The sequence below is a fragment of the Ursus americanus genome, chromosome 19 (assembly GCF_024610735.1).
Source record: "Ursus americanus isolate L20-20 chromosome 19, mUrsAme1.1.p, whole genome shotgun sequence".
NCBI classification, from domain to species: domain Eukaryota; kingdom Metazoa; phylum Chordata; class Mammalia; order Carnivora; family Ursidae; genus Ursus; species Ursus americanus.
Window position 1 is genome coordinate 9,699,874 of NC_142145.1, and position 11,104 is coordinate 9,710,977.

General features: G+C 36.9%; 1 pseudogene; it reads right to left on the minus strand.

The window, feature by feature from the left end:
* Nucleotides 1–8,276: 8,276 nt before the first annotated feature.
* LOC148108452 (importin subunit alpha-8-like) lies at nucleotides 8,277–10,859 on the minus strand (annotated as a pseudogene).
* Between the last annotated feature and the right edge of the window lie 245 nt (nucleotides 10,860–11,104).

Here is an 11,104-nt window from a genome sequence, read left to right on the forward strand (position 1 = left end):
TACAGAATAGTTTATAGGAAAAAAATGAACACAAAAGAATTATTTATTTAAATATTTCTAAGCTACTTATGTATTTCAATTGACTTAACAAATGAATACCAGACATGAAAAAGATAGAGAAAAAAGTCCCTTTGATTTGGGTGTATGGACAGGAAGGAAAAGAAAGGAGCAGTATTAGTGTCTTACCCCAATAACCCTCTGCAGCTACAATCTACCCTAGAAAAATCTCACCGTCTATGCAGGCATATCCTTTCGGACAGAGCCTGGTGTCTGGGGGCATAATTTTTTATTACTTGCCTAATTCTGGTGAAGAATACAGTTTGCTAAAACACACACACACACACACACACACACACACACACACAGAGAGATAAACAAACAGAACCAAAACACTGGCTCTGCAAATTACTTACAGTAGCTGCCAACTTTTTGACTCAAGGGTAATAACCTCTGCTACTTTCGGTCTTCTGAGAAGAGGACGCTAAGGTAGGAACAAATATATAAGAGATTTATTAGGCAAACTCCTGTAAAAGGTAAAGTGTGGGGAGGGGGGCAGAAAGTCAAAGGAAGCCTCTAATCACATGTCCTTGGATAGAGAGAGGGAAAAAAGAATTGGTTAGAAAGCTTCGTTCCTAGGAAGTTTTTGGCAGGCCTCTGTGGAGTATCTGAGTGAAGGTTGCCTGTTGAAAGAGTGTCATGTTGGGATGGGGTGGGCCAGTAATAACACTCTTGCTGTGATCCATCAATGGCTGGAAGAGCCCAGGTTTTAGCTGGAGGCCATCAGTCAGTTATACTCGCAGAAGCAGATTCCCTTGAAAGAGATAGAAGTGAAGCACTTCCATAGCCACCATGACCTACATCAAGAGCTTTCCCTTTCTGTCCTTTTTATTATATTAGAACTAAGTCTCCCTTATGTGATGTTCTGGCTTTCTCTGCTTCTTGATGTCTAAGATCTCCTTTTCTTGTCTTTATCTACAGTGATACAATATAAATCTTAGTCCTTAATCTTCAGTATGAGCTACAAATGTCATTTGCACCAAGCATTTGGGGATTTTATAGATGTCACACAAAGTACTTTTTAACAGTCTTGAAGAAGATTCACTTCTCATAACAATGTCCCTGGGACCATCTCCCTGCCTGCCATATCTATTTCCTACCTCCCCACTTTTAATCACTTCCCCCCAGGTTGATGTCCTACATTCTCCTACTTCAATTATCTAGAAAACTGTCTCCTCTTATTGGCACAAACCACAAAAGACTGAGTGAGGTTCGAAATTCAACCCAAAGCCATTATTAATTTGTGCATCCTAGCAAACTTTTTTTCAACTAAGAGGACCGCTGTCACAATTGCTAATATAATATACTATCATGCTCAACCAGAGACTTGTAACCTTAGAATTTTAATCATACTAATAATTTTCACCTCTGTAAATTTTGTTCAGTAGCATGGCTAATTTAAATTCTTATTCAGAGTTTAGACAGTTTTGGGTCCTACATGCACATGAAAGCAGAGATAAGCACACTTTTTGTTGCTCATCCCAGCCTTGAAATAATTATTTTACTAATTAAATTTTTATTTCCAACTTTAAGACCTGTTACTCTATTCCAAATAGCATACATTCTATTCCCTGATGTGGAATAGATGCTGCTCCTGTTGCTGCCTAAAACATATAACCCACAAGAAATAATAAGAACAAAATTAAACAATCCTGTTGGTTCATCATGGAGGAGAGTGGAGGTTCACTCCAGCCATTGGAGATTTGTGAAAACGAAGTGTCGCTAGTTGCTTGGCAACCATCTTGATGTTGAAGTATTGCATGTGTAGCATATTCATGTTTCAGTTGTTTGCAACAGAAAATTTCTCTCATGGATGGAGGTTTAAAAACCATACTTTTTAGGGCGCCTGCATGGCTCAGTCGGTTAAAATCCATACTTTTTAATACAAGTGGATGATGAAAGTCATGGACGAAAATAAAGCTTCTCACCTTTTCCTGTACTTCTTTAGAGACTGAGGAAGTTAAGCTCCTTCACCCTGGAGAGTCAAAACAAGCAGAGTTAGTGGTGGCAACGGGAAAATCATCTGCACAGCACCACTGACATGACTCCCCATTCTGCATACTTCAGTGATGGTTACGGCGGGACAGTGCCAGGCAGAGAAACAGGCAGGCCCAAGTTCCTTAGTTGCTCACTGTGTCCTAGAACCAAAGGTTCTTTTTTTTTTTTTTTTTTTTAATGCAAAAGGAGAGAAACGTTTGATGGTAGAAGAGACTTCCTCTTGGGGCGCCCGGGTGGCACAGCGGTTAAGCGTCTGCCTTCGTCTCAGGGCGTGATCCTGGCGTTGTGGGATCAAGCCCCACATCAGGCTCCTCTGCTATGAGCCTGCTTCTTCCTCTCCCAGTCCCCCTGCTTGTGTTCCCTCTCTCGCTGGCTGTCTCTATCCTGTCGAATAAATAAATAAAAAAAAAAAAAAAAAAAAAAGAAGAGAAGAGACTTCCTCAGTGCAGAAAGAACTAAAAACCTACGACACTGTCTTCTTACCCTCTCAAAGGTAATAAAATAAGGAAAAGAAAATATCTTGGAACATTTTATTTAATTAAAGTTAACCAGTTAAAGGTCATAGGAAAATTTTAAAAATCTGTGGTGTGTTCTGAAATAGTAAGTATTATGCAACTGTCAATTTCTATATTAATGTTGATAACTTACTCAACATTCTCTGTTATTGTAACAACTTTTCCTGCTTTGGTGTCATCATTAATTTCTCAAGTGAGCAAAATTACCATTTACCTAAAAGAAAACTCAAACGATGAATAATTCCCTCAAAACTGAGGCCTAAATCAGAAACAGATTTGCTCATATAGTTTCTACACATCAGTGCCTTCATTATTTCCTATAGACTCACAGTTTTAAAATGGAAAATTGTTTTTAAAAACCTACTAAAATGATTGTTACAAGTAAATTTCAGATCATATTTTTTCTACTTATGATAATAAAAGATGTGGTGCTACCATGGTTGAACAATATTTGGACATTTAACAGATATTTGAATGCCTTCGTGCTGCTCAGAAGAAATCTTTTTCTGGATATACTTCCCCACTGGCCATGGGGTAAGTGCTAGAAAAACCAGAGCTTGAAGATTGCTTATCACCTGAAGATGTGGTTTTATTATCATGCATGTGACTCGATAAAGTGAAATTGATAAATGTCTACTTGACAGATTATTCTCTAATTTAGAAAATAAAACGGAAAATCTTAGTAAATTATCCATTTTAGGAAACTTATATATTCTAAAATCTGAGCTCACATTTACAAAATACATTCTCAGCACCGGTAAGTCAGAGTGGAAATTTCCATTTTGGGCACTGGAGTGATGGGTTTGAGTGAGGGAATGTGTTTCAGGCAGCAAAGGAGGTGTGAACTCGTGTGGAAAGGATGACGCTCAGGACTCGATGTGCTATGTTTGGATGAGAATAAATGTGTCTGGACCATAATTTCAGAGAAAAAGTAGTCTTATAACTGTCATGTGGTTCAGTCACTTACTTTAGAGGTGAGGAAACTGAGAGAGTCTAGAAGTAATGAGCCTAAGGTCATTATAATTAGTCATTGCCGAAAAGGAATACAATCAGATTCTTTGACTCCCACTGTAGGGCACAATTCTGCAAACTAATGTCTGTGCATCTGGGGAATCATCTGTAACCTATTTTTCAGTATCGTTAGCTTAAAAAATGACTTAGTTCTTATCAACACAACCGTACTTCTTGAATGACAAAATATATTATTTAGATTTCAAGAAGGATGAACATTCTCAACATTTAGGAACTTGAAATGGTTTTAGAGTCACCAGGCTAGAGGGGGGGTGGCAGATTAGGGGCATAAGAGGAGGTGGAGTTTGCTATAAAGGAAATAAATGAGACAGTAGGAGAAGGAACAACACACATTCCTGAAATATTAGAATAGCAATACAATGGCACTTATGATCGACACCAAGAGAGGAATGCATCCACAGAGAATGAACTTGATGGAATAAATAGGGAAAGACTTAAACTGAGTTCTTTTGCCAGACTATGTTACAAAATATTTTTAAAAAGACATAATGGAAGCAATTATATACTGCTTTTTAAAAAACTACTTTATAATATTTAACAGTAAAATGATAACAGCATTATTTCCACTATGAGTCAACATCATTCTGTAAATGTAGACAATTAAATAAATCAGGATAACGCCACAATACAGAAGAAAATAAATCACTGTTATTATCAGATGATGTAATTGTTTACTGGAAGATAATGAGAGGTAATGTAAAACTGTTAGAACTAGAGAGTTTAGTAGCCAGTTTTAAATAAGTAAGTAAATGAGTATCAAAAACTTCCCCCAAATTCTTTAAAACTCAATAGGAAAATAAAACAAAACAAACAAAAAATGTTATTCATACTAGAAACAGATATAAAAATCCCTAAAATGAACTTAACATGAGGCTTGAGCAAGCAGAAAATATTTTATTGGATGATAAAATTTAATATAATAATTATATAGGTTAATTTCAAAGTGATATGTAAAAGAAAAGCAATTATAAGAAAATTTCAAAAAACTTTAAATAAAAATTACAACCACTACATATTTATTAGAATGTCCAAAAGCCAACAACACCAAACGCAAAAGGATGTAGAGTAATAGGAATTCTCATTTAGTGCTAGCGGGAATGCAAAATGGCACAGCCACTTTGAAAGACAGTTTGGTGGTTTCTTATAAAACTAAATATACTCATTGTGTAATCTGGCAATCATACCCCTTGGTATTTATCCAAAGGAGTTGAAAACTTATATTCACACAAAAACCTGTACACAGATGTTTATAGCAGCTTTATTCATAGTTGCCCAAACTTGGAAGCAACCAAGATGTCCTTCAGTAGGTGAATGAATAAATGGTGTTATGTCCAGACAACGGAATATCATTCATTTCTAAAAAGAAAGGAGCTCTCAAGCCATGAAAAGATGTAGAGGAAACTTAAATATATATTAATAGGCAGAAGATGCCAATAACTACAGTACAATGATAAGGGAAGTATTAATTATGATTTTTATCATAAAATATATTTATGAAGTGTGAGCAAAAGAATCAGTTCACCAGCATCATGTCAATTACTATATCTTTATTGTAAAGTGAGATATGCTAAAATAGTAAACATTGTGCTCTTTGGGTAGGCGGCAGGCGTGGAGTTTTCTATCCTTCTGTTTCTTGATTTGCAATGTTTTCCCCTTAAATCAAACATGTACTGCTTTTATATCAGAAATTGTGCATTTTAATTAAAAGTAGTTTTATTTGACTTGTCTATTGAGAAACTAAGTGAGGTCACTTGAAAAGAAGGTTTAGGCACTCATAAGAGAGCTAATATTAACTAAAAAGAAATATTCGTGATCCAGAGATGCTGGTGGGTGTTCCAGGTGAAAAAACGTAAAAAAAAAAAAAAAAAGCCGAATTATGGGAGCTTGGCAGAAGCACTAATATCAACAGGGAAAAAAAACCACCATTACTTTCAATTTTAATGAGCATATGTCATCCATAACATTTGAGGTGTAGTGGTTATAACTGAATTATAAGTAACATAATATGCATAGTGAAAATTATTTTAGATAAATAAGATATTTGAAGATAACTAATAATTTGTATCCAAGCAATATCATAGATTTAGGTAAATACCATATTAGAATCTGACCAATAAACCAATATGCCAGTGGAAATTAAATATATTATAAAGTGTTATTCAAGGGTACTTGGATTAGAAACAAAGAAACAAATAGCAGTGGAGTTCATAAAAATCCAGTTCTACACACTCAAAGATAGACTTGCTACTTCATCTTATCACTGATGTTAATTACATAGATTACTCTGCTCATTCCCTTTTAAACATAGGTTTCTTCAAATACTGATTTACACCACCTGCAGCCTAAATCAAGCACTCCTCTGGCAGTTTGTTTTCTTTTTAAATAAAAATCAATTGTTACTGGATTGGAAATGGTTATTTACTACAGGGCCGGGAATAGGGTGAGGCAAGTGAGGTCATCACTTTGGGTACAAAACCTTAGGGGGTACCAAAAACTCAGTGATCAAGGTAAAAGGTATTTTATTTTATTTTATTTTATTTTATTATTTATTTTAGGGGGGCAGGGCAGAAGGAGAGGGAGAGAGAGACTCTTAAGCAGGTTCTATGCTCAGTGCAGAGTCTGATGCAGAATTCGATCTCACAACCCTGAGATCATGACCTGAGCCAAAATAAAGAGTCGACCACTTAACCCACTGACACACAACTGCCCCAAGGTAAATGATACTTTAATTTAGTTTTCTTTTAAATCTAAATTAATGCAAATCTCTATCATGAACAAAATATCAACATTTCAAGTAAACTATTAGCTGAGTGCTGATAGTTCTGATTCCTTTCCAGTTCCATAAGGGAAACTGCTTTCATTTCTGTGGCTAAAGAAACATTGCAAAGAGAGGCTCCCACTTTAGAAGAGTCTGCAACAGGGCATGTGCTGGTACTTTAAAGCACCAGGGGAGAGAGCAAACATATCTCCCCTAATATGCATACTTGCCCCTCTGTAATGGGATTTCGTGCAGCATCCCAGTTGCACATATCTATGTTCTGTGTTTTACTGCAATTTCAGGACTACAGCAGGCTTCACTGTGTCCCCACCTATATGGTCTCTAGCAAATCGATATGTATGTCAAGGAAGAGATGTAAAAGTCTACGGACAAATTTTGCATATTTACATACTCATGGATTAAAATTATGTCTAACAAGTTACAACAGCTTAGAAAAAATTAGCAATGATCTCAGCAAAACTTCAAATCACATGAAGACTATTCATAAGAAGTGAATTAGCATAACAAAGGTTAAACATAACCAACCTCATGTAGTTACTTACTGAGAACGTACCCTTAGCTTTATTATTAAAATTGACATAAATGCAATTTTCAATCTAATTTTTTACCTAATATCTAATTAATTGAAATTAATCTAACAAAATATGTCGACATGGATACATTTTCAATATATGAATCAGAATGATGCAATTGATAGTAATTCTTAAATTACTTTGATGCTCTATTATTTGAAATTAGTGATAATTCATTTTTTTCTTGATACCCTTTTTTTAAATGATTTTTTTGATAATTCATTTTTTATCTTCTCTTTATACACACCTTATCTAGGAGAAAGAGTATTTAGCATAATACATTCCAATTGTTGAATTAAAGTATCAGAAATTATTCCAAAGAATAAATAGATCTCTTTGCATTATCTGTATTTTTAAAAATTCTCTATTTCATGGATGCTTCCATTATTTTGAGAAATATTTATGTATTAAAAAAGCATTTGTTGAATAAAATAGATTTCATTTTTCTTCTCAATTTTTTCAATAGTCTCCAGAAACTCACTTTAAGGATTTTCTCACTAATCATATATAAAACAACACTTACTTCCACCAAAAATTATTTAAGGAGTATCTGTAGATATATTAAGGGACCTAATGGATACAGAAGAATGATAGGGCTTGGAGTAATTACATGCTACTCAGCGACTTTTTTGTAGAACCCCAAAGGCATTCTAAGACTTTTGCGAGGAAAACCTGTCATGAATGAAACAGGATGGCAAATTCTGTAACTTCATAATTCATGTGAAAACCTGACTTTGTTAAACAAAGGTGTTATGACAAATGGATCGGTTCAACCTGTGAGGAAATGCCAGGTACTGCCTGTCTTGATCTATACCTTTAAATCATGTTTTTATCTTATAAAGCTAATAGAACTGGACCTTCATTATTTATATTTCCTACTTGTTCCTGCTTTTAAATAAATCTCCATTTTGGTTCTGACTCTTGTTTGTGATTCTTCCCATAAACGAAAGGTGATGCATTTGAAATGTTTATTTCATTTCCTGGGAACTCCAGCGTGGATTTTCCCTTCCAGGATTCCCCAGTTTGGACAATGTCAATGTGTGTGAAAACCTTGGGCTCACACTTTGGCACAATAGGAGGAAGTCAGTGAAACTGTCTCACTCAATTTGAGGTTGAGATTTTTGGGGTTTGGGGCTATCCTCGCATGTACCTGTGGAACCGTGTAGCTCCAGTGATATATATGTATTTTGTAGATGACAGTGAAAGTGTTGAAAATGATATTAACATTCATTCTAAAAAGCTTTACATCTCTGAGACACTAGACCAAGGAGGGCTGCTTCTAAAAACAACAACAACAACAACAACAACAACAACAACTACCCTTTACGGTTTCCTCATTGGTTTAGAAGTTGTGGAACTTTGGTTACTTTGTTACTGTTAAGAGCTTTAAAAATTCATGATCCTGGTCTATGACTGGTAATATTATGCCATTTTCTTCTTGCTCACTAAAGTGGTTCTCTATGGCGGTCAAAGCGGTCTGGCCAACTTGATGATCCTCCCGAAGTTGTAAACATCAAGTGTATCCATCCTGTTGAGTTCTATCAGAAAATAATTTTGCCTTCTCAGAAACCTTCTCTGCCACGTGGTATTGAGGATGACGACAATTTTGGTGTCTTGGATGGTGAGAAGATTGTCCAGTGGTTCCAGTACTTCAGAGTGGACACGCGGAATCAACTGGGCCATAAGCCAGGGCCCCATGGTCATGTAGCTCAGGGCCCAGGCTTGCCTCCTCTGGATGGAGGACTTGGGGCACATCATCACCAGCTGGACCAGCATGCTCAGCATGCCTGCATCAATGGCCACCTGGGTCTGGTGATCCATCCCAGTGACAACGTTCCCTGCAGTGTGGAAAGAGGGGTCAGGATGTCAAGTTCAGAGAGCTGCTTATTAGTTGGCTAGCCCAGGCAGGACCTGTGCCAAATATTTGGCCAAGAACTCGCTGAAGTCATTGGTGAGGTAGGACAGGGACCAGCAGGTGCCCAAGAGAATGTTGCTGTTATGGTTGTCCAGAAGATGGAAGCAGATTGGCAACATTTGCTTCATTTTGAAAAGGTTTGTGTTCTTACTTCAACACAGGGTGGACAAAGTCCATGTGATTTTCTACAGAAACACAAAACCAGGGTCAGCAAATGAGGGACAGCACTGCTTGATACCATGTCTCTGAACTCTGGGCTGTCTCCTGCTGTGTTACCAAGAACCCACAGTCCTGTGGAAGGATGACAGGAGCTCAATCAAGGACCAGACAGCCCCCTTCCACAATGGCTGAGGTCTGCTCTGAAGTCCCTGAAGCAATGTTGGTCAGAGTCCGGACTACCTCGAACGGCAAGCAGGGGTGAAGTGATGACTCCAGGAACTTGACCACCCTGGGAACAAGCCCTCCTTCAACAGACGACTTTAGAAGAGGGTTCCTTTCCCAAGACAGCATTTTCTTGGCTGCCTGGGTGGCCTAGAAACATAAGTCTGGATGTGAGGCATTCACACCATTGATTATGTCATGCATGGTGAGGCTGACTGATTTGGTTGGCTCTTCAGAAGCTGGGTCAGGGAGAAATTGATGATGTTCCTTCTCTTTAAAGCTTGTTCACCTTTCTCAGCCTTCCGGAGCTTCGGGCTGACGGCCATCTGCTGTTGCCACCTCACAGATGCATGTCTGCCTTGGTACTTCCATTTTCTCACCCTCCTTCTGGAGCTTCTCAAGTCAGCAATATTGACAGGAAGAAGTAAAGCACCTGGCAGGAAGCCACTGTGATTGATGAGGTAGAAAGAAAGCAATATTCAAAGCCCAAACCCAAGTTCCAATTTGTAAGTGAATAGAATGTAAATTTTAATATCATCTACAATGTTATTTAACTTTCTTAGGCATCAGTTCTTTCATCTATAGATTAGTGGTAATACCTGGCTCTTCTAGTGTTCAAGGCTATTTTGAAAAAAGAAAATTATTAAAATGTATTAAAAAATTAAATGTAATTCCCATTAATAGTCCTTAATTCCCATTAATTCCCATTAATAGTCTGTTAATAGGCAGTGCAGTGCATTTTTATCATTATGTCAGCAAAAATTCTTTGAACTAGATATGCTAAGGGTGAATTGCCCCAGAAAAGAAAGGTATACTCTTACAGTGATATTTTTGAGCTTCTCAGAAATCTGTCAGGGGCTGTACTTAGGGACTCAGTATTTACACTTATACTTATGTATACACATCCTCTCGTCTCCCATAAAATATTGATTAAACATTTATATTTATTGAGTAAAGTAATACATAATTCCAACAGTAGTATCGATTTTCAAGAAGATCATAATTTACATATGAGATTGTACTGTCAGTCATTATACAGCCAATGACATTTTTCTAAATTTAATGCAAGAAATATATTAATGATTGCTTAGCTACACCAGTTAGCAATCTCTTCTCCCTGTTTTCTCTGAGACCATCCATGTCTTATAATTCTAGACTAGCTATGATTTTATGCTTTCCTTGTTATTTGGATATGTGGTTAATACTAAGGATATTTCAGAGTGTTAAAAGCATGCGTAGAAAAGTCTGTCCAGCAGAAAAGTGGACATTGAAGATAAAGAAAGAGCCAGAGGAGAATGGATAATGGAAGAGAGTTTTCATTTAGTTTTATGTTGGGTTAAAGCATATTTAAAAGAGAATAAATAGACTCTAAGTAGATGATCAACTAAGATGAATCATCATAGATATGGAAAAGAGAGGGATGGGATCCTTTGGGTCAGGAAGGGAAAGGAAACGAGTAGGTAAAAATAATTGCCCATTTAGAGAATTGTTGACAGGAAAGAGAGGTCACAGTTGATGCGCCTTGCAGGGAGGTGGGGAATATCTGAAAAGATACACATGTTTTAAATTTACCCAAATGGAGAATGGGAGAGAGGCTCGCTAGAAAACATGGCGGGCCTGGGGGAGCATGGAAGTCTAATCGAAATCGTTGCCTTTCCATTTATAGAGGTACTAAGCTGTCTGGTTTGTTGTTTTTCTTCAACAAAACTTGATACACATGGAAATATTGAATAGTGGTATTCACTCAAGGCTGATGCATGTGGATGGACATCAGGTCATGAGATTTGAAGGAGGCCATAAATTTGACCTCTGGCAGAAAGAATGTGAAGATCTGAAAGCCCCTCTGGGGAGTGTT